Source organism: Pleurodeles waltl, chromosome 11 (assembly GCF_031143425.1).
Source record: "Pleurodeles waltl isolate 20211129_DDA chromosome 11, aPleWal1.hap1.20221129, whole genome shotgun sequence".
Taxonomy (NCBI): Eukaryota; Metazoa; Chordata; class Amphibia; order Caudata; family Salamandridae; genus Pleurodeles; species Pleurodeles waltl.
The window spans coordinates 933,944,812-933,971,041 of NC_090450.1; the positions used below are offsets into that span (position 1 = coordinate 933,944,812).

General features: G+C 47.4%; 1 protein-coding gene across 2 annotated transcripts in view; it reads right to left on the reverse strand.

Annotated features, from left to right (window-relative positions):
• The window catches only part of CIT (citron rho-interacting serine/threonine kinase), a 1,039,445-nt gene that overhangs the window by 243,818 nt on the left and 769,397 nt on the right, over positions 1-26,230 (reverse strand). The gene's annotated exons all lie outside the window — the stretch shown is intronic.

Genomic DNA, 26,230 nt, shown 5'->3' on the forward strand with positions numbered 1-26,230 from the left:
TCCTGGTGCAAAAAATGCCACAGCATCTCCTATCCCCATGTACTGCACCATACCCTTTAAACAAAAAAAAAAACACAAACAGGCATACAAATCCTTCTAGCTAGCAAGGGAGGAACTTATCGAGTCCCCTGGGACAGGATACTTCTTACAAACTGACTACGAAAACAGAGTAGGGATGCTATTGTCATGCCCGCTCACTCAAAGTGATACATTTCCACTGCATGCAAGGTGTCTTCATGAGGACAGTTACTAGTTTACAAAAGAAAGTTTCATAGATTACACATGATAAAAACAAACTAGTGGCATTGACAAAGGTTGTAATATAATAAGGACCACTTAATTTCAACGGAGGGAAGTAATGTTTAGTTGCAAGTACGACTGTCTCGATGAAAACATTAGGTTCCTGGTGTACTGACTGATTACACACATCCAATATGGTGTAAATGGGTTTGTGTTTCAGAAAACGAGCAGGCTACATTATATTGAGAATCCCTGTGAGGAAATGGTTAAGAGATATATGGCTTTTTCAGTTGCTTCTTGTATACTATTGAAAATGATTAAAAACAAACAAAAAAAAAACAACAAAACTTCAAAACAGCTTTTCCTAGCATGTCTAATTAGTCTATTTATACAGCCTGCACTAGAAGCTAGAAAGCCAAGCTCATTGCTTGAGGCCTCCACCCTGACACTGCTGGCACATCAGTAACCAACACAGCAAAGGAGTAATGGTTTAGTAAGACAGTCATACCCCCCTGACAAACACTGCATCATATCAGTCTAAAAAAAACTGCAGAATGTAGGAGAGACTAAAAGGTCCACAAGGAGGGGTAGCAACCAGTGAAAGAGAAGTACTGTGTGTGTGTTAGTGATATTGTAGGAGGTAGCCTCAGCAGCAGCATAAGGTGGAACAAGAGTTACTCCTCCATCCATGGTGGAGATCGTCTCACCACAACCATGTCCTGAGGGTCCGTAGAGTGAGGAGGCCACATGCAATGGTGGCATGCCAGCCCGTAACTACTCTCCACCACGCTCTGTCTTTGGAGGTCTAGGGGGAACCATCTGGTAAGTTTGTGCAAATTATTATCAATCAGGGTAATGCGGTTGACATCCACAAATATAGTTTATCGGGTGCAAAAGGTGGGGGAAGAGAGGTTCAGGAAGGTGTAATTCATGGGAGAGTTCAATGAAGTTGTTCCAACCCCACTGAGTGGGTGAAACCATTAATGGTGCTGTCAAAAGACAGGCTGAAGGCCTTATTCACACCACCAGTAACAGAATCTCCTATATTTCGGGGAGTATATGCTGATAATGAGTATGGTCGCATGTATCTCAAGTATCGACATTGGGTCTGCATTGCTATTATCTAGCTGTTCAAGATTTAGATAGTCAGCAGTCATTTTGTCTAGCAAAGTGATTTTAGGATGTGAAGGGGATTTTACCTTTTCGTCATTGCATGAGATCTGATTGTGTCTTTTATTTAAAGCAACTTTTGGGTAATTTAACTGCTTTGCCCAAGCCAGGATTATCATCAAACTCCAGAGGTCATTCGTCATTTTGGGGAAAGCCCCAGAACAAGGAGAAATGATAAATATCAAGGTATAGAGATGTGACTATTGCACAGTAAATGTTTTTCCCTGCAGTCAGTGCTTTAACTTGTTTTTTGTTGCAAACAAGTCCAGTGGCAGAGTCCCCTAATGTCTAAATATTCTCTACAAAGTAATTTGGTCTAACCCCAACTTGTAGTGAGCATCTTTACTTTGGCTGAGTGACTCAGAATAGCTGTTGGATATTTGCAGCAAGTGCTGTATAGTAATGGTCATCTTATTTACAATGACCCAAAGCAAAAGAAACTGAGCTTTCATTGATGCCATGCAATATATAAAAGTTCCATTTTTTCTTGATGCAAGACATTGAGGATATGCTTTCTTTTCTTATCCTGAGTAGTGTGCTCCTGATGGCATGCAAGAAAGCCACAAGGGTTAGCTGAATAGCATGCAGCTGTAGGATGTTAAAATGGGATTACTTTTCTTAGGCAGACCATTAACCAGAGTAGGAATGCCCTCCAGAATCACAAACCAGTCAATCTAGAGGTGTGGCTATAGTTCGGGTCAGGGGTGTGTCTGTCATTTAAAATACATCTGGTACCACTATGAATGTGTTTTCTGGGATCAATGATTTACACTTGCACTTCATTGTTGCAGTTGTTTTCGGTTTCATAGTCTGTCTGTTTCTTCCACACAGTACTCATGCAGAAATGGCAAACTGAAAAGAGGGGTAAGTAGGATGGCAGTGCTTCAGCTTATATAGCTGCAGCCTGTATACATGTGTTTCCTGATGGATAGATATAGAATAATCAGAATCAGTCTTACCACTCATCATCAAATGGACCATCTGCTGCTTCTTCAAACAGGTCCTCATCACTAGATGTGCTTTTCTGGACACCTGTTTTAGCAACACTTCTCTAAGGGCATTGTGGGTCCCGTAGGAGAAAGAGGGCAATAGTAGCTGTCAGACAGCCTGGCTAGGCACTACTAATGAGGTAGAGGCTCAGACACAGTTAAAGATGGGAACTTGGTATACAAATCATCTATTATTAATTGCAGGGAATGCACAAAATTAGCAGGCGCTTGAGTCATAGCTGAGTATTGACATAAGCCCTGCAGGCCTTATGAATTAATATTTGTAATGAACAAGTTACTTACCTTCGGTAATGCATTATCTGGTAGAGACTATCTAGCTGCAGATTCCTTACCTTTGAATTCCCTGGCATCAGCTTCGAATCTGGAATCTTTTCGCTGAACAATACCCTGTGTGTGCTGTCAGGTGGCGCTGTTTGGTTCCGCATGCGGCGTCTGGCTCCGTGTGGCTTCGCCAGCATCACTGGAGCCATCTATAATGTCACGGTCGTCTATATAGATACCACCTCAGCGTGAGTACATCAGTTCTTTTATCCACAAACCTTCTACGCTAGTAGCGCAGAGTCATGGATAGAACCAACATTTGTCTGTGCAAAACTAGGGCCCCGAGAAGTGATAAACCCTAATCCTACTAGTCATTTCCGCAGAGCGTGGAGGCATGGGTGGGTGTAAGGAATCTGCAGCTAGATAGAGGACTACCAGATAATGCGTTAACAAAGGTAAGTAACTCGTTCATCTGATGGAGACTTCTAACTGCAGATTCCTTACCTTTGAATAGATACCCAAACCATAACCTCCTGGCGGTGGGCTGCGGATGCTCCTTCTTACACTAGAAAGTCCTGCTGGACTGAACGGGCAAAGTACCAGTCCCTTCGTATCTGACTGTCCGGGCAGTAATGTTTCACAAATGTGTGCAAGGACGCCCACGTTTCCGTCTGACAGATCTCCAGGACTGGTAAGCCTTGAGCTAACGCAGTGGTAGCAGCTTTGCCCCTCGTAGAATGAGCCCGCAAACCCTCAAGAGGCTGCTTCCTGGCCAATACGTAGCATATCTTAATGCAGAGAAGGACCCAGCACAAAATGGTTTGCTTCTGCACTGCCCGACCCTTCTTTGCTCCAACGTATCTCAGAAAGAGTTGGTCATTCACCCGGAACTCTTTTGTGCGGTCAGGGTAGAACAACAACGCTCTTTTTGGGCCCAGACGATTGAGTCGCTCCTCTTCCTTAGAGGGATGCGGTGGAGCAAAGAAGGTGGGAAGGGTGATGTTCTGACCCAGATGGAATGGGGTCACAACCTTGGAGAGGAAAGAGGCACGAGTTCTGAGAACCACTTTATCTGGCTGGATAGTGAGATACGGTGGCCTTGATGACAGGGCTTGCATCTCACTCACCCTCCTGGCAGATGATATTGCCACTAAGAAGGCTGTCTTGATGGTGAGCAGCCGGAAGGGGCAGTGGTGGAAAGGCTCAAAGGGAGCACACACATGAGAAATGTGAGGACTAGATTTAAGTCCCATTGAGGCATAATAAAGGGCATAGGGGGAAACATATGTACAAGCCTTTTGAGGAATCTATTTACAATGGGAGATTTAAACAAGGAAGGCAGGTCAGGCAGCCGAAGAAATGCTGATAAGGCAGAAAGATAGCCCTTTAGAGTCCCTAAGGAAGAACTCTGCTGGGCTAGAGAAAGAATGAAAAGTAGAATGTCAGAAAGAGAAGCAGAAAGAGGGTCAATAGACCTTTCTATACAATAATATACAAAGCGTTTCCAACAGCAGGCATATACCGTTTTAGTGGAAGGAAGCCTGGCTGCCAAAATAACTTTACATACTTCGTGAGGAAGGTCAAAAGCCATCAACTGCCGGTGCTCAATCTTCACGCATGAAGGCGCAGAGTTGACAGGTTCGGGTGGAGAACCCTCCCCTGCAACATAAGATCCTCTCCAAGGGCCAGCCTAATCGGAGGATTGATGCTCATTTTGAGTAGCTTGGGATACCAGACTCTCCGTGCCGAAGCCACTAAGATGACTTGGGCCCGGTCGTTCTTGATCTTCTTGAAATCGCTGGGCAGTAGTAGTATGGGTGGAAATGCGTATAGGAGGCCTGAATTCCACTCATGATGAAAAGTGTTGCCAAGCGATTGCCGCCTTGGAAACTGCAAAGCACAATACTGCTGACTGTGTGTAATCTGCGGAAGCAAACAGATCTAACCAAGACTCTCCCCACTGCTGAAAGAGTCCTTGTGCTACCTCCGGATAGAGATACCATTCGTCATTTGGTAGGCATCGACAGCTGAGTTTGTCAGCCGTGGCGTTCATAAACCTGTCAGTTGTTGAACCACCAGGGTAATACCCTGCTGTTCCAGCCAAGTCCAGAGAGCAAGGCCTCTTGACAAAGCATCCACGACCCCACACTGGCCTGCTTTGGCACGTTTATAGGGAGCCCCAGCGAATGCAGGAGGTCCGCTGTAGTCTGAAGGTGGGTGACGAGAGCCTGGGGCATAGGAGCCTTCAACAGCCAGTCGTCGAGGTAGGGGAAGACTGAAATCCCTAACCTGTGCAGATGAGCTGCCACCACCGCCATCACTTTGGTGAACACCCAAGGGGCACTGGTGAGACCAAAGGGGAGCAAGGTAAACTGAAAGTGCTCGTGGCCCACCTTGAACCGCAAGTAACGCCTGTGGGCGGGCAGGATGGGGAAGTGAAAATACACATCCTACAAGTTCAACGCTACCTTCCAGTCTCCTTGGTCTAGGGCAGACAAGACCTGAGCAAGAGTAAGCATCTTGAATTTCTCCTTTTTGAGGAAGAGATTGACGTCCCTTAAGTCCAAAATAGGGCGAAGACCCTTGTTCTCTTTGGGAGAGAGAAAGTAGCGGGAATAACTACCACGGCCTACTTCTGATATCGGGACACTTTCTAAGGTTCCCTTGGCCAAGAGAGCCGCAACTTCCTCACGGAGCAAAATCAAATGATTCTCCGTCAGCCGTTTTTTTACCGGAGGTAGGGAAAGACCGGAAGGAAATAGCCCTTCTGTATGATCTACAAGACCCATTTGTCCGATGTTATGGACCGCCAGTGAGGGAGATGAAATGTAATCCTCCCTCCAACTGGACGGTCATGGTCTTGCAGAACCACACTAGGAGGGCTTGGGCGTTGGGGAAGAGGGGGTTGAGTGGTAGCCGACCTCTGGCTAGACCCTCTGGGTCTGAAGGTACCACGACCGCGTACTCGCACTGGATGCTGTGATGCCGATGGCTAACCTGTTGTTGGCGTAGTACCGCGCCCCTCCCAAAGCCTTGAAAGGGGCGATAGACAGACTGCTGGTGAACAGGCGCTGAGTGACCCAAGAATCTGGCCGTAGCTCGAGAATTCTTGAATCTCTCAAGCGCAGAATCTGCCTTTTCACCAAAAAGGTGTGTGCTATCGAAAAGCATATCCATCAAGTTCGACTGGACATCCCCTGAAAAGCCAGTGGTACGCAGCCAGGCATGGTGTTGGAAGGCCGCTGTCGAAGAAATCGCCCTGCCCAGCGAGTCGGTCATGTCCAAGCCACAGATAATGATAAACTTGGCTGCATCTCTCCCATCCTTGACAGTCTCGATGAGTGTGTCCCGTACGCCCTCCGGGACCTGGGGCGGCACCTGTGCCACCATATCCCATAAAGTATGGAAAAACGGCCCAATAGGCAACAGCTGTATACCGACCTCAAAGCCAGGCTGGAGGAAGAAAACATCTTCTTCCCAAGTTGGTTAAGCCTCTTGGATTCCCTATCAGGGGGAACGGAAGGGAAGGCACCACGGGAAGTGTAGGCTTGGACCACAAAGCTCTCCGGGATGGGGTGTTGGGTGAGAAAACTAGGGTCGCTTGGAGCTGATCGATGGCGGCGGTTGATTACCCTATTCACAGGAGACCCTGTGCTGGGTTTGGACCACGTTCCCAGAAGGACATCTGTGAGGGCTTCATTGAAGGGTAGCATCGGCTCTGATATAGCAACCCCTGGCTGATGCACCTCCGTCAGGAGATTAGTCCTGACTGGCACCGTAGGCAAGTCTAGGTCCAAGACCTCAGCTGCCCTACGCACCACCATGGCATAAGATGCCCCCTCCTTCGTAGCCACAGCAGGAGGTGAGAGCATGCCAGCATCTGGAGAAGTATTCAGTCCACTGGCATCCCTCGATCCTCATACCAGTCCTGTTCATGCTCCAATACGTATTCTGAAGAGTCCTCAGACCCCTTCCACTCCTCACCTGTGCCTGGCTGTTCAAAATCAGCCACAGGCCTAATCAGCGCCGTCGAAGTCGGAATCGACATCATACGACGTTGTTCCGGCTCTGGATCATCAGGAATGAGGATGGGGCTACCACCACCAGTGGGGGCCGGTGGTGGAGGGAGTGTAGACGCCAGGGGCGGGCATCAGAGGAGGCCAACTGTGAGAACCCGGAGCCAGTCCGGATCCACTTTCGGATCCTTGGGTCCCCAACGGCGCTGAGGCCAAAGCCACCAGGGTCCGAAGACCCACCTAAGGGGACAGCCCGCTCAAAAACAAGGTGCGTAGCCTCGTAAAAATCTTTTAATTGAGCGGAGGTCGCTCCGGCTCCTGGAAAGAGGGGGGAGACACGGAGTTGGCCCTGACAACGACTGCGCAGAACCGTGCTCAGAACGTCAATGTTTCCAAGACACCTCTTCAGCCGCTTGGATGACTTCTTTTTGTGCCTCTTCCCTGGGTGCCCAGAGGACCTCGAATGGGACAAAGAGGACTTGGGGCTCCTGGAGCCGTTCCGCGACCTCCTCCTTGAAAGGGACAGTGACCTCCGAGGAATCACGTCGACTGCCGGGCCGTCATGAGCTTTAGGGACCACTCCCTCAAAGCTTTTGGGGCCATGGCCCAGCAGCTGGAACACAACTGAGTCATGGTCCCTGTCGAGGCACCAGAGACATACCTCATGGGGGTCGGTCACCAACGTTGCGCAATGGCAGGCACTGCCCGGCTTGAACCCAGTCTTCCTAGCAGACATTTCCCTCACACAGATGACCAAAATCTTCGACAAAATGCTGAAAAACGGCTTGCCAAAAAAGGCAAAGGGTAGCTCGATCCCGGATCTGCGCTTAAGCGGCGCAGAAGGAAAAGAACTGACGTACCCGTGCTGAGGTGGCATCTATATAGACGACCGTGACATCAGAAGGCTCCAACGACACTGACGAAGCCATGCGTAGCCGGACGACGCACGTGGAAATAAACGACCCACGCTGGGTAGTGCTCACCAAAAAGATTCCAGATTCGATCCTGATGCCAGGGAATTCAAAGGTAAGGAATCTGCAGCTAGAAGTCTCTATCAGATAAGCATATTGAAAATAGTGGTCTTCTTTTTCCTCTTTGTTTACTTCCAACCTCTTCATAGTAATTATCTCCATTAACCCGTATAATATGGAAATGTTGATGTAATGGGTCATACATAAGTTACAATTCATCTTGATTAGCTAGATGCTGCAGCCTCATCCTACTCAAAATCAGCAGGTAGTGGTGGAGGTTCCTTCAGAGTGATGCAAGTGTACCGAACAATAGATATCAGAACCTGCAAACCACATGAGGAGGTGGATGTCTCAGAAGCTAATTTAGGAAGGCTTTCTCAGTAGTGACAAGGACTACAACAAGGTTCTGCATTCTTCACATAAGCTGCTCCTTGGATTAGCAGGAGGTTAAAAATGCATTGGATGATTAGGATCTCTGCATCTCCTACATAGTTAACAAGCATTGCCAATGCCAACATGACTGGCTTATGAATGAAAGTGACACTTGTGTCACTGATGTGTAGACAAGTAATCATGCTCACACACTGCCATCTATCTTCCCACTCCATATATTCATCAATCCACTGACTCATGTCTCCATTCATCCACAACTGCATTAAAACAGACACACACTCAACAACATAAATAAAATAATACAGTAGAAAAATCTATGTTTACAATAACAAAACTAAAAATAGTAGCAAGTGTTATTCATGCAAAGGTATTCTAGAACGAGTTACTTACCTTCTGTATCGATTTATCTGGTAGAGACATATTCTAGTTGTAGATTCCTTACCTTAGAATTTCCCAGGGGTCAGGCTGGATCCGGAGATTTTTCTTCAAGCAGTACCCTTGCGTGCCGTTAGGTGGCGTCGGTCGCCTCCACGTCTGTCATTAATGTCATGGTTGCCGAGATTAATTTGCGGTCATATAGAGGCGCCACCCAGGCATGCTGACGTCAGTTTCTTTTCCTGACTTTCCACGCCAGCAGCGCAGACCCATGAAGAACACTGAAATTGGTGCGCCAGAGCTAAGGGCCTGAAAGGGGAATCCCCGTCGACAGAAATCAGTTTGCAAGCAGGAAGGGTGGGTGGGTCGGTAAGGAATCTGCAACTAGAATACGCCTCTACCAGATAAATCTTTACCAAAGGTAAGTAACTTGTTCATCTGATAGAGACTTCTAGTTACAGACTCCTTATCTTAGAATAGATACCCAAGCAATACCATCCTTGGAGGTGTGCTGTGAACCAAGATCCTACTAAGAAGTCCTTCAGGACCGAACAATCAAAGTAACCGTCACTGCAGACCTGACTGTCCAAGCAGCAGTGTCATGTGAACATGTGCAAGAATGCCCACACAAAGCTGCCTGGCAGATGCCCAGGACAGGAACTCTGTGTGCTAACACAGTGGTAGCAGCAGTTGCTCTGGTAGAGTGAGCACGCAAGCCCTCCGGTGGTTGCTTCTTTGCCAAAGCGTATCACATTTTGATACAGAGCAGCACCCATCGTGAGATGGTACGATTCTGCACCATCTTCCCTTTCTTCACACCCACATATCCGACAAACAGTCATCCACCCGGAAATCTTTAGTATGATTAAGGTAGAACGCCAACGCTTTTATTGTATCCAGACGGTGGATCCTCTCCTCTTCATGAGAGGCATTTGGGGGTGGGTAAAAACTAGGCAAAGTGGTGTTTTCGCCTGTGTGAAAAGGCGTAATTACCTTAGAATGGAAGGAGGACCTTGCACGAAGTACCACTTTATCAGGGTGGACAGTCAAAAATGATGGATTGGAAGAAACAGCTTGAAGCTCACTCACACAAGCAGAGTTGAGGGCAATAGGAAAAGTAGTCTTGATTGTAAGGAGCCACAAAGGAAAATTGTGCATCGGCTCAAAAGGGGCACACAGAAGGTAAGTTGGGACCAAATTCAAGTCCCACTGGGGCATAATCAATGGGGTCGGAGAAAACAAATGGGTGAATCTGGCAATCTAAGAAAGGCTCAGATGGCTGATAAGTAACCTTTAGGGATGCCAAAAGCAGAGCCCTGCTGGGCCAAAGAAAAGAGGAACAAGAGAACCTCAGAAAGAGGTGCAGAAAGTGGATCAACAGACTTGTTGGTACTGTAGGAAGCTGGCCTGGTGTGTAATGAGCACCTATGGTGTTATCACCACATACCAGGTCCAGGCATCTCCTATTAAGTGAGGTGTAGGGAGGGTCTAGAAAGCCAGGGCTCTTTAGGGGGGAAGCTGTGGATGAGCAGCCAATATTTATCTAGGAGACATGCTAAGCTTTTGCAATACCACTACAACCACACAGCACATACACACATGAAAGAACCACACAGTGTTACAAAAATAAACGTACTTTATTATGGTAACACAAATACTAAAATACTGAAGAGGCAATACTCCAATAGGAGGTAAGTCAGCACACTACTATGTACACATTAGAAGTCAGTGATTAGCATAGAAAGCAATAGCAAATAGTAAAAACAATAGCAAATAGTGAAGACCCTATGGGAGACCAAACCATACACTAAGTGGAATGTGAACGGGAACCCCCACCCAAGGAAGTGGAATCAGTGGAACTCAGGGGATTTGGAGGAACTAGGAACCCCAAAAGATAAGCACCAGGATGCCCCCCAGCGACCAGGAGAGAAAAGGTAAGTACCTGTTTTTTCCCCCAAACCCACAGGAAAACTTTGGAAAAGGACTGTGCAATATATAGGCAAGACTGGAAGAAACTGAAGATGGAGTCTGCCAGAAGAGGACCTGCAAAAGAAGGGGACCAAGTCCAGCTCGAGTTGGAGTGTCCGGCTGTGGCAGGAGCCACTACCCTCCCTTCTGTGGGTGCAGGACCAGGTAGACGGTAGATGATGAAAGTCAGCAGTGCAGCACAGGAGCAGAAGAGGAGTTCCAGAAGTGGTGCAAGTGATATCCCACGTCAGCAGTTTTGATGCAGTCAGTCAGTCAGTGGTGTCGGAAAATAACCAACATGCCGTGGCAAATGCAAGAGTCTAGGAAGAACGTTTTGCAAGGCTGAAGAGGATTAGCATGGCCCAGGGGTCTCGTCCCAAGGAGGGGAGTCCGAGGTGACCCTCAGCAGCTGGGAGAGTCACTAGAAGAGGAGGCAGCCCCCACAGGTGGCCCACAGGAGAGAAGTCCCACCCCGCTGGAGCAGCAGACAGGAGACTGTGCTTTGCAGGGAAGAGTGCTGGAGGCCGAGGCTACACGGAGCCTGAAAATCCCTTGGAGGAGGAACAAGCAAGCCTTGGTAGCTGCAAGACTCGCAGTGCACAGGGATACTGTCCTGCGAGGAAAGGCAAGGGCTCACTGTCTCCCAAGTTGGACAGCTGGTAGTGAGGACCAGACGGACCACTCCACTCCTGGAGGATTCATGCAGTTCCGGAGGAGAGAGGATCCAAGCAGCAGGACAACGTTGTTGGAGGTGCCTCCATATGCAGGTAAGTGACTCCTTCACTCCAAGGGACAACATTGCAAGGCAAGGTCATCTCAGGAGTTTTAGTCTTGTCGGTTCCTGAAGTGTCCTGTTGCGGTTCCAGTGGCCAAGACCAGAAGTAAACGATGCAGAGGAGTCGTGGTGGAGTCTTGCATATCGCATCTGGGGACCCACCCGCAAGGGAGTCTCTAAATAGCCCTAAGAGGGGGTTTGGTCACATTGCACGGTGACCACCTATCAGGAGGGGTCTCTGACATCATATGCTTGACCTGGCCACTCAGATGTTCCCAGGGGCCTCTTCACATCTTAGTTTCAAGATGGCAGAATCAAGTGGCCACCTAGAGGTGGTGATGGACAGGGGAGTGGTCACTCCCCTTTCCTTTTTCCAGTTTCGTGCCAGAGCAGGGACCAGGGGTCCCTGGGCTGGTGCAAACCGATTTATGCAAGGAGGGCACCAAATGTGCCCTTCAAAGCAAACCAGTGGCTTGGTGAGGCTACAGCTCCCAAGCCTTGTAACACCTATTTCCAAGGGTTGAGTCCTCTGGACCTTGCTGGTCCTCTTCAGCCTTGCAACCCTTCTTTTGCATTCTCTTGCATTTGCCAAGGCTTGTTGGTGGTTCTCCTAGCCACTGACCATCTGCGACCTGGTGACCGATGTGGGACACCATATGAATCGTTCCAAGGGCTCCCCTGAAGCTCCTGGACTTCGCAGCTGGTCTTTTTCCCCCGTGGACCTGGACCTTCATCCACAGAAGTGTGGGTAGTGGCTCCTGCCCAGACTGTACACTCCATCATGGACTGGACTCTGTCCCCTTCTTTTGCAGGTCTTCCAGAATCCACCAGAAATCCTCTGGTCCTATTCTTGCACCATTTTCTAAGTCCACTTGTCAGTCCTTGGAAAGACCAGGTCACTTAGGTACTCACCTCTTGGGGTTCAGAGTTCTTCCAGCTTCCCTCTAACTACTCCATATGCTTGGGTGGGAGACTTCACTTCGCATTTCACTATTTTGGTCCTCCCCTAGGGCCCTAAATATTTTTCACTAATTCTTGCCAATACTTGTTTCTATGCTAATTTCGGATTGCTGTTGTGTGTAAAAAAAAAAAAAAAAAAAATATATATATATATATATATATATATATATATACACACACACACACACACACATATATATATATATATATATATATATATATATATATACACACACACATATATATATGGTATACATACCTCAGTTTTTTTTTTGGGGGGGGGGGGGGGGGTAAAGGGGGACTGCCTATAAGTAACCTAGTGCAGTGTTACTGTAATAAAGTATCTTTATTTTTGGAACACTGTGTGGCTCCTTTCAGGTGTGATAAGTTACTGTGCGACTATTATGATATTGCATAAGCTTTGCATGTCTCCTAGAGAAGTCTTGGCTGCTCATCCACAGCTACCTCTCGAGAGCCCTGGCTACCTACACACTGTCTTCATTCACTAATAGGGGTTGCCTGGCCCTGGTATCAGGTGCCAACACCATAGGTGTCCACCACACACCGGGCCAGTTTCCTACATGGACCAAGCACCCAGAAGAACAGGGCTTCATTAAATTAAAGGAGATGTGCTGAAGAAGCCCCATGCTGAAGCACCTCTGTCTGGAGATTAGTCCTCACTGCCATAGAGGGAAGCTCAAGGCGAAGGACCTCAGCCACCCTACTGACCACCATGGAGTAAGACGCTCCCTCCGCTGTAGTCACGGTGGGAGGAGAAAGCATGCCAGCATCTGCAGAAATATCTAGACCACTAGCCTCACCCAATTACTGTGCCCAGTCCAAGTCAGGGTTGTCTAGCTGGTATTCTAAAGGGTCCAACCTCCCCCTTCAATCCTTCCTCATATTTGTACCGATAATAAAAAGGGTCAGAATCCAACCTGGGGTGAGTAGGCCCCAAAGTCAGAAGTGTCATTGATCAACGCTGTTCCGGCTCCAGGTCATCCGAGATGAGGATTGAGTCGACGTCAATTGTGGGCCCAACCGATGTCGGAGTATCAGCGCCTTAGCCGGGGAAGGTCACATTGGCACGACTGGCGCTGGCACAGATCCGAGAATGGATCCGGAGAGGCCGTTGGAGGCAGCGCCCGGAGCTGCTGGCGCAGAACCCAAAGGACCCCCCCCCCCAATCAATGCCCCTAGGCCCCAAAGGCACCGCAGGTGGTTCAGTCTGCCCAAAGAAGAGGCACATGGCCTCATAAAATTCTTTTAGCTGGGCAGGGTTGGCTCTGGCTCCTGAAAACTGAGCTGATTCAGAAGTAGGCTCTGTGGATGAAGGCCTTGAGCATTGACGCTGTTCCCGCATCGCATCGGCCGGTTAACGGGTTGAAGTCTAAGAACGTTAAGCTTTCTTCAACAACGACTTCTTGAGACCCAAATGTCCCGTAGATTTGGAATGGGATGAGGAGGAGTGGTGATGAGTCCGCAAGTGTTCTCAAGACCTACCAGGTGTGGGTCCATCACAGTCATCATTCGGTGACGGCGCTGCAAGGTTTGAAGCCGGTCTTTCGAAGACATCCCTCAACGCACCAAAGAAGTCAAAAAGAGGACAAAAATGTTGAATTTGGTCAAAAAATGACCTAGGTAGCTCTTCTCCGGAGCTGCACGTGGTACAGAAAGAAAAGAAGTGAGGTCAGGGTGCCTCGGTGGCACCTAAGTACGACCGCAACGTCACCACAGCGACCGTGACATCAACGATGGATGCGAAGTCGACTGACACTACCCAACGGCGCTGCTCGAAGAAAAATCTCCGGATCCAGTCTCACGATTGGTAAGTTCTAAAGTAAGGAATCTGCAACTAGAAGTCTCTACCAGATAATAGTATATAACTGTTTTAAAGTTCAAGTATGGTTGCCACATTTAGAGCCAACATGTTCGTCATCTTGAAATACAATATTCCATAATGAACTTCCGGGTAAAAAGAAGTGGCCATGTGCAATGCAGCACACTGCACATGGAATGAGAGGCAAGCAAGCAACCAGTAGGCACTGCATGGAGAGTTGTAGTATCCTCTTTTTTTGTTAACAACTTAATGTTTAAATTTGTGGGAAATACACACGCTTTAGCTTCATTTTGCACAATGATGGTCAGCATGCAGCAGTTGACAGTACAGGGTAACATGGTTTAGTATATTACACGCAGGCATGGCATCTTATGACCGGAGCTCGGGCCCATGGGAGAATAAGAGACATCTCTGCCTGCTTCATTCATGAAACATGCTTTATCCTCTAAAGAAACATTACCAACACCAAAAACAGAGTCCATGTAACCAAAACATCTAGCTGTAGGCGTTAAATCAGTAGAATAACAATCCATCTTTCAATGTCTATTTACATTAACATGTGCTTTTCACAATCAGTATTTCAGGCTTACTGCTTTATAGTACCTTTTCATGTACTATCATACAGCTTTAATCAGTGGCTTGTCACCATAATCAACTTAAGCCCATTGTACTGAGCATAATCTGTCCATAGGGCAACTATTCGCCATAAGGTGATAGAAGTAGAAAGGTATATAAAATTACAGCTGGCAAAACAATATTCTATGGGGGTCATTCTGACCCCGGCGGGCGGCGGGAGCTGCCCGCCTGGAGGGAACCGCCGAATGACCGCACCGCGGTCAAAAGACCGCGGCGGCCATTCTGGCTTTCCCGCTGGGCCGGCGGGCGACCGCCAGAAGACCGCCCGCCGGCCCAGCGGGAAACCCCCTTCTACAATGGAGCCGGCGGAGTTGAAGGGGTGCGACGGGTGCAGTGGCACCCGTCGCGATTTTCAGTGTCTGCAAAGCAGACACTGAAAATCTTTATGGGGCCCTGTTAGGGGGCCCCTGCACTGCCCATGCCAGTGGCATGGGCAGTGCAGGGGCCCCCACGACACCCGTTCCCGCCATCCTGCTCCTGGAGGTAAAAACCCCCAGGAACAGGATGGCGGGAAGGGGGTCGGAATCCCCATGGCGGCGCTGCAAACAGCGCCGCCATGGAGGATTCCCTGGGCCAGGGGTAAACCGGCGGGAAACCGCCGGTTGCCCTTTTCTGACCGCGGCTTTACCGCCGCGGTCAGAATGGCCCAGGAAGCACCGCCAGCCTGTTGGCGGTGCTTCTGCGGTCCCCGGCCCTGGCGGTCATGGACCGCCAGGGTCGGAATGACCCCCTATATCTCCTGAGAGAGCCTAATAGGAATTATTGTAGCATATTCATTCTATCCCCAGGGTTCGATCAGGTGGATCACTAACCCCAAAACTCTTGCCTATTACAGTACTCTGTGAAATTATGTGTAACAAAGTACCTGCCTACAGGTAATGCATGCTTTTCACAATATGCAGATCAGGCGTACTTACGCTGTCATCATGCTTCATAATAAACAGATCAACGCTTTGAAACCTGGCATGCTTTCTCAATGAACTGATGAAGCCTTTACCATTTAACATTGGCTTTCAGTTTACACAACACTGGCCTATTCAAATGCAAATAAACGGTCATCCATCATGCATACAGTTATAAAATTACAATTATGTAGGAACATCAGCTTGGAAAACAATATACAACCCCCAACAAATAGGGCCTTGTCAGAATCATCACAGTGAAACCCCCACGGTTTGTCAGTGCCAATGCCAACACCCTTGCCTACTACGGGATTCTGTGAGATTCAATGTAACAAAATACATATCTGTAGGCTTTAATATAGAATAAAAATAATTTACACCTAAAATGCCTGCAGATTTTAACATATGCTTTTCACATAAAAATACATCTGAGTTAACAGTTCATAACAAACAGATCAGGCCTATAGCCACGATCACTGGCTTTCCACCATAATCAACTGAGTCCTGCTGCATCAAGTATAAACTTTGACACAAGCCAAAAATGTGCAATACATGCAGTCTTTTTAGTGGAAGCACACAATTTCGGCCCAATCAAGTCCTGGCTAGAGGGCCCAACATGAGTGGAGCCTAACCCCTCTCTCAATAAGACTCTGAAAGCTCTTTATTGAGGATCACATAAGGACAAGTGATAGCTGTACTATCAAGCCAGACCCAAAAATATGTGTAGGTTAATGACTGCTCTCCTCTCATATATGCTGCTGCCAGAGCAAAATATTGTAAATTATCTAAAAATCTAAGGAACTTTAATAGAGTTTCAATGTCAGGTGTGTGCACCTGAAAATTTAAGCTCAGGCAGCTGGGTGAATAAACAAAATGACCAAAGCTGCATGGAGGGGAGCACTTTTTTGTGATGTCACACAACTTGTGAAAATATACCCCTGGCTCCCAAAATGTAGGTGGGACCAGAGCACCTAGCCTGGTGATTCTCACTCAATTGTCTGGCGAAAACGTTTATATGATAAGCACATCATCAGGGAACAAACTTCCCAACTTAGATGGGTTTTGTCGAAGGGCTACCAGAAAGATATTTCTACTGGTCCAACCACTTGCATAGGCATAGAGCGTCCTGTGAGAACTCTCGGCACCTGACACGATACTGCTTTTAGCAGTACCACATGGTGGTTGCGTTCACCTATGAGGACCTGCACCAGCCTCCCATTGATGGATGGCAAAAAGGCTTTCAGAGCCAGACTGAGGGCCCAAATCTTCAAAAGGTCTCTGATTTCCACTCCTCTTACATGACGCCTATGCCTTAGCAGTAAAAAGTCTATAACTATGGAGTCTGGGTGGAGAGGTAGACCTCTTTTTATGGAGGACTATTACCCTTTTTATGTTCAGCAACAGAGTTTTGCCTCCTGCTGTGGATTGCCTTGGGGAGCATTAAGTGCGTAACTGTGTCATGGTGGAGCCCAAACACCTACTAAGTGTAGCCAATCATCTTACTTCAGAAAGGCAAGGACTAGAACTTAGTTAAAAACGTTGCAGCCTCAAAACGTTGTACGATTTATAAGAGGTCAAAACATTATAAAAAACTAGGAAACGTTTTCCAGGAGCTGTGCAATTTTTCCTTCTAAGTATCTTCCACATTCCCTTTTTAAAGGAAATGGAGAAGAAATAGGGCAATGTAGACATATAGGCTACCGTAGTGCAATGTAACTTTTAACATCTTCCTTTGACAGGCGACGCAGGGTTTGAAACTCCCTGGTTTGTTTGGGGACATCCCGAGCACAACAGAAAAGAAAGCCTCAAAAAAATGATTTAACAAAATGTTGAAAAAAAATCAGTAGAAGAATGACTGGAGGGAGCTCTCTGTGGACCTGTGCTGACTGGTGTGGAAAGAAAAGAACTAAGGTAAGGAATATGGGCCTAGATAGAGTCTCTCCCAGATAAAGCATTACCCAAAAGTAAGTTAACTTGTTAGTCAGATCGCCAGGCTGGCGCCTATGTACACGGCACTTCGGGATGGACACCGCTGAGGTGAACAACGCCATCTACTGGCGCGCAGAGGATTTTAGGATCCAGCCTGATGTCTATGGATAATTCTGAGGTAAGGAAGCTGCAGCTAAAAGTCTCCATCAGATATTGCTACAGAAGATAAGTAACATTTTCTTCTGATGGACAGCAAGACAATAAGTTACTTACATGGAACTGTAGTTCTCCAGTATTGGTATCTTTAATAGATTCACATGCTCCAATCATTCCCTGTCGTCAAAGTGGGAGTCCGACTGTACCATAGAAAGCAGTAGTCAAAGGCCAACATAGAAGTCAATGTTAAAAGACATTCATTTTAATAGCGTATTAACATCATTTAAAAAGACCCAAAGTCCAGTCAATCAGGCGACAGCACCCTTTAGAACCCTCACCAAAGAGGCTCCAGTCCCCCAGATTTTCCAGCACAAGTGGGATATAATACTATAGAGAAATAAGGGGAGCTACTGGTGGATGGGTGGGTCACCTATAAATCTATGAAATATGGCAATAGAGAACTACAGTTACAGCTAAGTAACTTATTTTCTTCTCCAGTATTGGATATTTCATAGATTCATGTGCTTGAATCAGAACAGTCAGCAGTTACTATTTGTAAAGAAAAACATTTGTATATTATAGCGGATGGTGGGAAAGATAGTTAGAAATGGCTCAGATTATTTCAATAGATGGCTCAAAACTACGCGGCCCACAGCCCCGTTGCTCTTGGAATCCAGGCAGTAATCCTGCATAAATTTGTGCCTGCTGGACCATGTTGGTGCTTGGCTTATTTGGTGAATAGGTACACCAGCAGAGAGCTGTGCAGTAGAAACAGCTCTGGTAGAGTGAGGCTTAACCACGTGTGCTAATGGTGTTCCTGCTTGTCTGTGACAGAATGGGATAGCTGCTGCAATCTATTATGCTATTCTTTACTTTGAGACTGGGAACACTCTTTGTTTATTCCCATAAGCAACAAAAAACTGATTTGTTTTGCAGAGTTGTCTAGTCCTGTGTAAGTAGAATTTGATACACCTTTTACCATCCAATGTATGTTTTTTTCAAACATATTTTTATTACTATGAAACATGTAGCAGCACTTTCAGTACATCGTAGTAACTACAGCTCCAATCATCAGTACATAGTATGTATATATTCAGTATTTATAAAGACGCCGTCATGACTATGTATGTTTTGTTTTCAGCCAAACATGTTTAAAGCAACCAATAGGAAGTAGAAATAAGTTGATAAATCATGGCAAGAGGTAGATCCATTAAACTTAAGCTATTTACACAATAGCTAGCAGTTAGCGTTTGTTATCTTTGCGGTTATATCCTATGCTCGCCTCCCAATGAGAGATCACTTACATGTTTCATTAGCCAATAAAGCGTGATGTTGCGGAAATGTCCATTTTGTTATTCGATACATGTCTAAGTATTGAGCAATTACTTACCATCACTGATGCGGTTGCGCTACAACCATAGGTTTTAAGACATAGTACATTATCTGGTGCTAACTAACTTTACTTTAAACAACATCCTACCCCCACACCTCCATAAACTTGCCTTGGCCTGTCTAATGCTCTTTTTAGTTTAATGGCTGTGTCTGTGTTGTTTTGCAAGGGAGGGGGAGGTCTTAGAGGCTGGGGGTGGTGGGGAGGGTGGTGGTGGGCGGAGGGAGGCTGTGTGACAATCCGGGGGGAGTTCATCCTGTTTAAACCTTAAAATTGGGATGGCGTGAGGTGGTCATGGGGTCCGCTGGTGTTTCCCCTGGGATGAACCAGCTCAGTTTGGCCAGTTGTTCAATTATGCCCTCTGAATGTTCTTGTGTATCCCCCAATTCACTCTGTTGGAGGTGCTCTAGTAACATCTGCCACTCTGTTGACATGAGGCGTTTCCGCAGTCCCCCTTGTTCCCCTCTATATGAGGCTGCATCCTCTGCCTCCCCCCAGCGAAGTAGTTCCGACTTTCATGTTTGGACTGGCGGGAGATTAGGTGACTTCCAGCAGATTGTAATTAACCATTTGGCTAGTACAAGTGCCAAGTCGACAAATCTGTCCATTACACTCGCCGAATTAGGGTAAAGGTCCACTATGCAATGGCTGTGTCCCATCCCAGTAGTGTCAGGGGGACAGACAGGCCCACAACAAATGTAGTAAGTCCGCATCCTCTATTTGACACTGGGGCAGGTGGATTTGGCAGTTGGGAAAAGGGAGTGTATTTTTGAGGGGTCAAGTAGACTCTGTGGAAGATGTTAAATTGGAGAAATTTAAGTCATGTATGCGGGGGATCCGGGATGCGTGGTCCTTAACGAAGCTCCATTACTTGTCGTGCATCTTTCCAGTAGTGGGGATAACTCTATGCCATAGTGGGGACGTTGTGCTTTGTATAGCCATTTGATCAAGTGCCTCCCTGATCTCATGTCATAAAGTGTTTGTATTGGGAAATGAGTTTGGGGTTATGCCCTGGAGGTAGTCCATTGGTGGTGTATGCAATGTAATAAATTGGCTTGCAGTAGAAAGTGGGTTTTGAGCCCACGGACGGAAGGGTGATGGATTGTGCATCACATTGAAGTCTGTTGAATATTTCCTATGAATACCATTAATGCAGAGATTGGGGAGAAAGGAAGGAACGTGGACCCGCGAGGGTCGACGGGCACAATATATGTTTGTGAATTTAAGGAATTTAAGGAATCCCGGGGTTTTTCTATGCGGGAATTGCGCTTGGATATAAACAGATCTCCCTTTACTTTATTCAGTGTGTGACTACAGGGTGGTGCTCCCACCTGGCGCCGGGTTGTAAAGAGATTTAATGGAAATTCGGTGAGTGTAAAACTGTCATTATTTAAATATAATAAGCTCACTACTTGGTGCTGAACCTGGGTGACGGTGTAAACCACAGGAATATCTCAAGGTGAAAAGGATTCATTTTGAGAGGGGGGGAGGGGGAGTAAATGCACGCATCTATATGGATAAATAGATAACAATAGAATATTTTGTTGGTGGTAGGGAGATATTGGATGGAATATATTTTCCAATGCAATGAGAATATTTGCCTGTATGATCTTCTGGTTCTCTACCCTTTCACATTACAGATAACCCACAGTGTGTATACGACCAGGGAGAAATGTAAACTGTACCTTTGTTTCCACAACTGGCACAGCCCTGGCACACAGATAAGTCCCTTGTAAATGGCACCCCTGGTACCAAGGGCCCTGTGGCCAGGGAAGGTCTCTAAGGGCTGCAGCATGTATTATGCCACCCTGGGACCCCTCACTCAGCACATGCACACTGTCTCACAGCTTGTGTGCGCTGGTGGGGAGAAAATGACTAAGTCGACATGGCACTCCCCTCAGGGTGCCATGCCCACCTCTCACTGCCTGTGGCATAGGTAAGTCACCCCTGTAGCAGGCCTGACAGCCCTAAGGCAGGGTGCACTATACCACAGGTGAGGGCATAGTTGCATGAGCACTATGCCCCTACAGTGTCTAAGCAAAAGCTTAGACATTGTAAGTGAAGGGTAGCCATAAGAGTATATGGTCTGGGAGTCTGTCAAACACGAACTCCACAGTTCCGTAATGGCTACACTGAAATCTGTGAAGTTTGGTATCAAACGTCTCAGCACAATAAATGTGCACTGATGCCAGTGTGGGATTTATTGTAAAATACACCTAGAGGGCATCTTAGAGATGCCCCCTGAATACCAGTCCGACTCTTAGTGCTAGGCTGACCAGTTTCTGCCAGCCTACCACAACCAGACGAGTTTCTGGCCACATGGGGTGTGCCTTTGTCACTCTGTGGCCAGGAACAAAGCCTGTACTGGATGGAGGTGCTTCTCTCCTCCCCCTGCAGGAACTGTAACACCTGGTGGTGAGCCTCAAAGGCTCATGACTTGTTACAGCACCCCAGGGAATCCCAGCTAGTGAAGATGCCCGCCCCTCCGGCCACTGCCCCCACTTTTGGCAGCAAGGTCGGAGGAGATAATGAGAAAAACAAGGAGGAGTCACCTAGCAGTCAGGACAGTCCCGAAGGTGCAATGAGCTGAGGTGACCCCTGCCTTTAGAAATCCTCCATCTTGAGTTTGGAGGATTCCCCCAATAGGAATAGGGATGTGCCCCCTCCCCTCAGGGAGGAGGCACAAAGAGGGTATAGCCACCCTCAAGGACAGCAGCCATTGGCTACTGCCACCCAGACCTAAACACACCCCTAAATGTAGTACTTAGGGGCGACCCTGAACCCAGGAAATCAGATTCCTGCAACCTGAAGAAAGAAGGACTGCTCACCTGAAAGCCCTGCAGAGACGACGGAGACAACACTTGACTAGGCCCCTAGCCCTACCAGCCTGACTCCAGACTCAAAGAACCTCCACAGCGACACATCCGACAGGAACCAGCGACCTCTGAGGACTCAGAGGGCTGCCCTGAACCTAAAGGACCAAAAAACTCCAGAGAACAGCGGCACTGTTCAAAACCTGCAACAACTTTGCAACAAAGAACCAACTTTTAAAGAACTCTCTCTTCCCGCCGGAAGCGTGAGATTTCACACCCTGCACCCGACCCCCTTGGATCGAGTTCAGGAGACCAACACCGCAGAGAGGACTCCCAGGCGACTCCAACGACGTGGACACTCTGAGTAGACCTCCCTGCACCCCCACATCGACACCTGCAGAGAGGATGCAGAGGCTCCCCCTGACCGTGACTGCCTGGTAACAAAGGAACCTGAAACCTGGACCAAGCACTGCACCTGCAGCCCCCAGGACTGAGAGGAACCACCTACCAGTGCAGGAGTGACCAGCAGGCGGCCCTCATCCTAGCCCAGTCAGTGGCTGGCCCGAGAAGCCCCCCCTGTGCCCTGCCTGCATTGCCTAAGTGACCCCCCGGTTCCCTCCATTGCTTTCAATAGCAAACACAACGCTTACTTTGCCTACTGCACCCGGCCGCCCCTGTGCCGCTGAGGGTGTGTTTTGTGGGCTTGTGTGTGTCTCCCCCAGTGCTCTACAAAACCCCCTGGTCTGCTCCCCAAAGACGCAGGTACTTAACTGTAAGAAGACTAGGACTGGAGCACCCTTGTTCTCCATAGGCGCCTATGTGTTTTGGGCCCTCCTTTGACCTCTGCACCTGACCGGTCCTGTGTTGCTGGTGCGGTGGCTTTGGGATTGCCTTGAACCCCCAACAGTGGGCTGCCTATGCCCAGGAGACTGACTGTGAAAGTGCTTTATTTACCTGAGAAAACTAACCAAACTTACCTCCCCCAGGAAGTGTTGATTTTTGCAGTGTCCACTTTTAAAATAGTTTATTGCCATTTTAACCAAAACTGTGTGTACTACTGTTTTAAATCAAAGTTCTATACTTACCTGCGTGAAGTACCTTGCCTTTTACGTACTTACCTCAAATCTTGAAACTTGTGGTTCTAAAATAAATTAAGAAAAGATATTTTTCTATATAAAAACTATTTGCCTGGAGTTAAGTCTTTGAGTATGTGTTCCTCATTTACTGCCTGTGTGTACAGCAAATGCTTAACACTACCCTCTGATAAGCCTACTGCTCGACAACACTACCACAAAATAGAGCATTAGTATTGTCTAATTTTGCCACTATTAACCTCTAAGGGGAACCCTTGGACTCTGTGCACACTATCTCTCACTTTGAGATAGTATATACAGAGCCAACTTCCTACAGTGCTGTTTTTTTGTTCCCTACACTTTCAGCTCCACTCAGACATGGGATTACATAGGAGTGTGTTAGCAGCAGCCCAATGATGAAGCATGCCACAATTAGTGGGTGAGGGCAGTTTTTTCCACACTGGTGGTCACGGGGGGGGAAATTGTAGTAGAAAGTGGGTGCCAGGTAGTTGGGTTTGGGCAATAAGCTCTCTGTGGAGAGAAGGTGGCCCACCTTGATGAGGTCCCTCAAACTCCAGAAACCAATTACTTTTAATGCTGCAACCTTGCCGCAGATAGTATCCCAGTCGGGGTGGGAAAGCCATAAAGGGGGATGTTGGGCACGTAGGGGTGTGTGGTCCTGGTCAGCCTGAGCGCCATCTGTCAATACCACAACGCATTTGCTGCAATAGGGGAAGTTGCTTAGTGTGTTGCAATCTACCTGGCAATAACAAGGACTGAAGGTCCACTTTCCAGTCGTGTCTGAGTGTAATTTATCTCTTGCAGGTTGATTCCTGCCAACTAGTAGGCCAGCCATTGTAGCTGTGCTGCTATACAGTATGTCAAGAAATCAGACGCCCCATTCCTCCTTCTGTGAGCAATTGCAGTTTTTGAAGGCTAATTCTGCGGCGTCCTTTGGCCCATATTAACTCTGTCAGTAAGATGTTCAGTGTTCTGAAAATCAACCTAGGTATTCCAACTGGGAGGCTCACAAAAGTGTACGAAAACCTGGGAAGCATTACCATCTTGGCTAATGCCATGCGCCCAGCCACTGACAGGAGCAGTGAGCCCCAGAATTTGATCCGAGACCCCATTGCTGTTATCGCTTCATTCAGGTTACCTTCTAGTAGGTCATCTGGGGAACGATAGATTTGGACCCCAAGATATGTCAATGGTTTTTGGGCTACAGGGATCTCTAGCACCCCCAGTGGGATTTTGGCAGAAGTGAGTGACCCTTCCCAAAATGAGAATGCTATTGACTTAGAGTGGTTTACCTTCAGGCCTGAGATAGTGCCGAATTGTTCAAGGGCGTGGACAATCAGCTCATGGCCATCATTCAGGTCATGCACATATAGTAGCATGTAATCCGTGTACAGAGACACTGTATGAATTCGACCCCCTTCTGGAATCCCCCAATCCCCACCCTCTTGTCTAAGCCTCTGGGTCAGGGGTTCCATCGCCAGAGTGAACAGTAATTGGGACAGAGGGCAGCCCTGTCGGGTGCCCCGGGAGATCTAGTAGGGTGGCAAGATATGTTTGCCTGTCTTACCTCTTGATGTAGAGCGGGAGTACAATATTTTGATCCACCCTATATAGCTAGCCAGTACATTCAATTTCCTGAGAGTAGCAAATAGGCACTCCCAGTCAAGTGAATTGAATGCCTGCTGCAAATATAGGGAATAGCATTCAACTCTTGGATAGGCTGCTAGCGAACCCTCCATCACTGGATATAGGTGGCGGATGTTTAATGAAGTACTCCTACGAGGTATAAACCCACATTGATCCTTGTCAATCAACTGAGGAAGGTGTGGGAGAAGTCTCTGTGCGAGGACTTTGCTGAGTATTTTATAATCAGTGGTTAATATTGATAATGGCCTATAAGAGGTAAGCTTAGTTGACTAATGCATAGTTTTAATAATGAGGTGACCAGCGCTTGGCTCGAGGTTTCGGGGAGCTCCCTGCGTTCTAGTGCCGCCTTGTACATCATTAACAATTTTGGAGCGAGCAGAGATACAAATGCAGAATAGAATTTGATTGGCAACCCATCAATTCCGGGGGACTTATTGCGTGGCATCTCCCTTATAGCCTGGTGTATTTCTTCCTCCATTATGGGCCCTGCCAGTTGCGTGCAATCTTCTCTAGACAGGCGCTGCTCTGTTCCTATCAATTCCCGTAGTATGTGGCTCTGAGCCTGTGTCACGGTTTTAATGGTTATGCCCCTGATAACCACCTTGAATGCGTCCCATTCCACTATTTTGGTTGAGGCTGTAACCTCATTTACAATAAAATACTCAGTTATATCAGTGTTTAGAGCGCTGCGGAAGGGCACATCCTCGATTTGAGTCGGTTGTATGCGCAATGTGGCAACAGGGACTGGAACGAGGCCCCACTGAAGTGAAACCTCAGTGGGTTGTGAGCTGAAAAGGTTTTAGCATAATGTGTAGTGTCTGTGAATCGCTTTGTCAACTGGGCAGAGCAAAGGATGCGGGCAAGGAGTGTATGCAATCCGTGCGGTGGGGAGAAAAAGGAGTACTCTCTCATTCCCTCATCTGCTAGTGCCAAATGAGCCATCCATTCCATAAGGGCCTGGGCCTGCGCCTGCTTTACTGAGTTGTGAGGGAGTGGTGGATGTGAATGGTCTAAAGTGATAACTAAGACTGCGTTAAAGTCACCTCCTATCACCCATGGCACATGTGCCCATTCCGCTAGCACTGCGGACAGGCGTTGCAGGAAGATATCTTGGTCAGTATTGGGACTATATATACTCTACCCAGTACCACCTGTATTCGGTCTGGACATCCCAGTGTAAACGCATACCTACCAAGCGTGTCTATTTTGGTGTGTGTGATCTGAAAAGGGACTCTGATCTGATTCAGATTTCAGCGTCACTAGCAAACCCTGAATAGGAAGTGGCTATTACTTGGCTCCTCTATTTTGAGCGAAGCAGGGCAACCTCAGGAATTGATAAATGAGTTTCTTGTAAAATTATAGATGTCTTACGGTAATGAAGTTGGGCTAGAACTCTGTGCCTCTTTTGAGCAGACTCGAATCCCCTAACATTCCATGTCATTATTTTATATTGGCATCGTGTTAGTGCCATTTCCCTATTGAGTGGTCAATTGCGATTTCCCCTCCCTCTACCCCCTCGACAGAGCATCTTTTGGCAGGCACAGCAACGTTTAGTATACACCCAACATATAGGTCCAAAAAGGAACATCTGTTCAACCAAACATTTATACAACCTTCGATAACCAAACAAGTGTAAGCATGGGTGCAAATGCGCGAGGAGAGGACCTTGCATTGTTTAAGTCTA